We start from the raw sequence: 5469 nt of genomic DNA, 5'->3' as shown, positions 1-5469 counted from the left end.
GATACTTAGGGTTGGAGCCTTCAGTGAGGAAGTCAAAGCTTCCTGTGAATAGTGGCTGGTGATTTGATCATGGGGTTGGAGCTCCATTCCAATAGTAGCTCGAGAATGAGTGAAGGTTGTAGCGTTCTGTAGGTCAGAGCCTACATACTAGTAAACATATTGGCTAGTACAAGAACTACGGGGTTGTAGCTCCCTTCTAGTAGAAGCTAAAGAACGAGAGAAGGTTGTAGCCTTTTGCAGGTGGGTGCCTACGTATTGGTATGAGTGTGCACTAGTACAAGATTGTAAACATATTTTATTATTATTAAAAGAAGACAGAGACGACAATAGTAGATGGTTTTCACCCACATTGGGTTTCCACCTTAAATCTTGGTGTTCATGTGTGTTGCTTATGTGTTATGGTTTATTATGTTATTACTGCACATGGTTACTATTTAATGCTTAATAAAGTATTGATGCACTGATTAAAGATCAACATATGATGAATTAACTAAATCATAAGTTCACTAGATATACACTGGTTACCTTAAGAAAAGTTGCGTGCACATGCGAGTTCCCTTCACTGAAGTAGTGTATATAAATTTGATTATGGAAATGAAAAAGTTATTGATTTGTCAATACTGATTCACCCCCCCTCTCAGTGTTATTTCCAACAACTAGGTCATGGCAAATCAGATATGATTGCAGGCATTCAAAGAGGCAAGGTAGGCAGGAGGATTAGCGCTTAAAATGTGATTTGGTGAGATGGTTTAAGACTAATGAGGAGTTAGGAAGAGCATCGGAGATGTATTCTTCCTAAACTAAAGAAAAATGGACAAATTATGATAACCTTCCCAAAATAGAGCATGAACAAACATGTATTCTGCTTATCAACTTGAAAATTACCATATAAAAGACATGAAATGGTTTATGAACTTACAAAACATTCATACAAATGATGAAAAGGAAGAAAAAATGCTAAAAATCCATACCACATGTATCCTAAAGAAATAGCTGCAACTCATCTATTAAAACTAGCCAAAATCTGATACAATAGTGTCTCTGATCACTAGTAAAACATCGAAATGAGTCCAACCATTTACACTATGAAATTCATGAAATATATACAATAAGCTTATCCCTGGACTAAGGGAGTCGAATTCAACCATCTCCATAAAGATAGAAACAATTTCATTAAATGGGCATTCCCTACTAGGAATAGGGACCAAATTTATGAAAATAGGGGTCAAAGATTAACTCGTATCTCTTAAATCATGGCATATATTACAAAACGGAAGGAGGTTTTTCTATATTATCTTGTTTTGAGAGAAAAATCTCTCATTTTTCATAGATTCATCTCCATATCCTTGGAATATGTGCCGTAACATCATGACTAAATAGGAAATCATTAAATTTTTAAATCTGTAAAACTAGGTTGTAAAGATCTAGTCAAATATACCAATCCACAATACCTGTGAAGAAACTAAAAGAGGTTTTTAATATTTGGCTCGTTCTTGAAAAAAAATCCTTGCGTTTCTCAAAATTCCTTTCCAACTGTTAGAAAAGAGTGCCAAAACACAATTACTAAAACAGTAAAACAAATTCAAAATGCCTGATTTTTTCAACATAAACCTAAAATATCACTACATATCTCCCACATAATGACACTTGTGCATAAATTGAATGAGGTTTTTTTCCTTGGTATGTTATTGACAATAAACTCTTTCACTTTTGTAAAATCCATTTCCATTACTTCAGAAAATGATTTTGAAATAAAACTGTCCCTGTGTGCAGCAAATGACATCAAAATACCCATGAGATTTTCTGATAATAATTTTGATGATGACCAAGGCCTTAGGCTTGTGATGAGAGCAACATATACATTAACTCAATACCCTTTTCATACCAAGAGAGATGTCAAATTTAATTTGAAAATATTATAATTTAACCTAAGACCATAACCAATACTAAAAACAGTAATTTTGATCATTGGTGACTGACATGAATGGCATGTACTAACATTGGCTCCAACCAGGGATGGCAGCTCCTTAGGATGTTTCAAGAACATCGTAGACCAAGTAGCCTGATCAATTGGGCATGGAGTCACTGTAGCTACAATCTTCAAATTGATTCATTCTGAAATCAAAACCAAACTGCAACCTAGGTTGAAAACTAAATCTGTACATGCTGAAACTGAAACTAAAAACGCTGAATAAATGCTCAGAGTTGTTACCTATACCAATAGGTTTCATATTTCATGATTGGCAATGAAAAGTTCCAAATATGCTCTGCTTTGATGATGCAAAGATCACATATTTCCAAGAGAATACAATCTGTGCTTGAAGCTTGATGTGGACTCAATTTTGATGGATGGTCCAACAGCCTAATCTGGATCATGCCATGTTTTAAATTTTCAGTTGTAGAATAGAGAAAGAAGTCTGTCCAAACTGTTTAATCTTGGCAGACAAGTAGTTTAGGTAGAGAAGAAAGGCTCCCAACTGCTTAATCTGGGACCTTGGAAGAAATAAGGGTAGAAGTAGATAGAAAAACAAAAGAAAAAGGCCAAAGAAAAGAAAAGGCAAATAAGGGTCTGCAAGCCTAAGTGCACCCTACAAGAAGAAACAAAAAATGCTAGGCAAATAGATGGGTAGGCAGTTGGGGTTGCATAAATGTCAGTTCTTACAAATTGCATGTGTGTTAGCCTTGTTCATAAAGCAAAATCAATGAATTGAGAAGGTGTTCTTCTCCATCAGGTGGCAGCAAAGCAAAGAAGCATGTCTAACTTCCCAAATTTCCCCTTTTTCATTCATTACTAACATCCCATCATCAGTTGAGATTCATGAAAGAATTGGTGGTTTTATGGTGGTTCTTAGTCCTATTAAAAGCCACATTTCTTGTCTAAAACTCTTTTCATTTTGATCTACTCCCTAAGCTAAGTTATTTTCAAATAAACTTAGTATTATCTCCCCTCATCCACTCCCTTCATCCATATTAACCCCTAACTTTATTGTATAATTCCCCTATGTTACCCTTTCCCTAGTGTTATAACACCATGGTGTATAAACCCCAAACATTGTATAAATATCCCTCCCCTTGGCATTATAGCCATATGTTCTCGGTCAGGGATAAAAATGGCATCTGGTCACTTTGATGAACCTAAGTCTAACCCCCCTCCCCCCTTCTGAATTCATTTGGCCCATTAAAACCTTCATTTGCTGAGAGAACCTTATAAAAGACCCATTTTTACCCATACCCGCTTTAAATTGCAAAATAATATCAAAACCCACTTTTGTTCGCTTATCCAAAGTGTCGGGGCCGCATTATTTTTGCATTGGAAAACATTACAAAATACCATATCCCAAAAGATTTTCCGCCGGGCGCAGACCCCAAAAATATATTATTTTAATCCATTTTCCGCTGTCATATCAACCGCGCAACTCATCAACCCGTCAACCGTCCGATCGAGCGCTTTTGATCGGACGGCCATTATACATATCGGGTTGGGTCCGACGTCCGACAGTTAGCACCCGAGAAACTGTCAGAGGGTGACGTCAGGCCTCTGCCACGCGTCGCCCTCACAATTTCTCGGGTTGCCCTCTGACAAAACCATCGCCGTATGGTAGGCGGTCCGAGAAAACCATTACCGCTTTTTCCGTTTACCACCAGTTTTGCCATGCCCTCGTCATCACCGCGTCATCACCACGTCACTGCCACCCCGTCGCCGCATCAGCTCCTTCGTCCGCCCCCGCGCTGATATGTCCGCCACCTCATCATCCCCGTGGACCAATCATAGCTCGCCACATCACCCGATGACGTCAAGCTGACGTCATCCCACTTCGGCCCCACCTGATGACGTCATGCTGATGTCATCCCAAAAACACGCTAATATGCCAAAAATCCATATATTGGCCAAAATTTCATGTTTTTCCCACTTTTGCCAAAACAAACTGTCGTTATTTCTGCATGCTGTTTATGTCCAAACCAGCGCCAACCTGCCAAATTTGATTCCGAAACCGCCGGTGCCTCCATTGTACCTGCAGTTGCAACCTGTTATCGGCCATTCGCAAGGTATTTCTCAAGTTAAATCCCTGTACCTGGTTTTAGCATATTTCTGCAAACGAACTGTTTAAGAAGGCCTAAAAACACTGATTTCACCATCAATTACCCAGTGACCTGCACCTATTTCAAACTGATGGAACAATAAACCTTCTGCAGAGCCCGCATTTGAGAAATTGACCTGAACTTGCAGCTAGTTCGCGTAGTCGTGAACTAGAAACCTCGACTGACTAAATTCACCATAGAAACACTCCTCTCAGTCCCGCTACTGTTTCAATCACTTCTTTAGACAATATTTCAATTGTTGTTTTCTCAATTTACCCTCTATTCCTTGAACTTCACACTTCCATTGTAAAGAAACTCCTCTGGGTTGCTTTGATCATTCAAAACCAGTTTACATACAAATCTGAAGCCTTATTAGCTATGGAGACACCAATAGCCCTGAATATCCAGCCTCTGAATGCCCCTCAAAGGGAGATAGCATGGAAAGCCCTGGGAGATGTAGATTATCAGATGTTAGATTGGTTTCCATTGGGTTCCAAGTTCAATATTCACATGCTAAATGAATTGAAAGCCCAACACCTTAATGGAGCTGATATTTTAGGGATTTGGGACTCAAATTTGCCCATTTACAACCTCCCTCAAGTCAATGCCCTCCCAGACTTGATCCACAAGTGCCAGGAATGCTATGATCCTTGCCAGAGAGCTGTCCTCAGTCCTACAGGCTCAGTTTTGTTCTTTATCACCCCAGAAACCATAAATGAGATGCTGCATTTCCATACTGCAAGGCCATTGACCCCTCTTTCCATGTTGGATTTAATAAAGAAGGGGAGTAATCTGTCAAGTGCCCAGATTACCAAAATTAACCAGTTATTTGTACAGCCAAGCTCTGAAACTATAAGGACTCCTCCTATTGGATATCACTACCTGAATGACCTGGGCAGAATGCTAGTGGATTTGATCAGCTATATCCTGGGATACAAGGGAATTGAGGATGTTGATGGCACTATAATGGCAATGCTGTCCATGTTTTCTCCTGGAAAGCCTCCAACTGTACACTATGACTATGCCACCTATATTGCAGAAAAGATCCATGAACAGCTAATGAATCTACCAAGGGAAAGGGTGTTCAGATACACCTCATACATCTACCACCTGTTCTTGTTTTATCAGCTAGATAGTTTCTCCATTCCCCTCAAGAAACTTAATGCCCAGGGAAATCCAAGGTCAGTTGTGTTTTGGACTTCAGTATTCCATGATGTTTCTCAATCACCATACACATACTGTGAATTTATAGACCTGTTCATTCACCCAGCTATGACATTGCTGTATGGTGTCCCCCCTCCAAGGTTAACCGATGACATGCAGAGAATTCTCCATCTCTCCAAATCCTACAGCATTGGTGATTGGTATTTTTACCAACACCACACAGTA

Source organism: Pinus tabuliformis, chromosome 7 (assembly GCF_031772625.1).
Source record: "Pinus tabuliformis cultivar Carrire ecotype Pingquan chromosome 7, CPIR1, whole genome shotgun sequence".
Classification (NCBI taxonomy): domain Eukaryota; kingdom Viridiplantae; phylum Streptophyta; class Pinopsida; order Pinales; family Pinaceae; genus Pinus; species Pinus tabuliformis.
The sequence above is the reverse complement of the archived record's forward strand: the minus strand, read 5'-3'. Positions refer to the sequence as shown.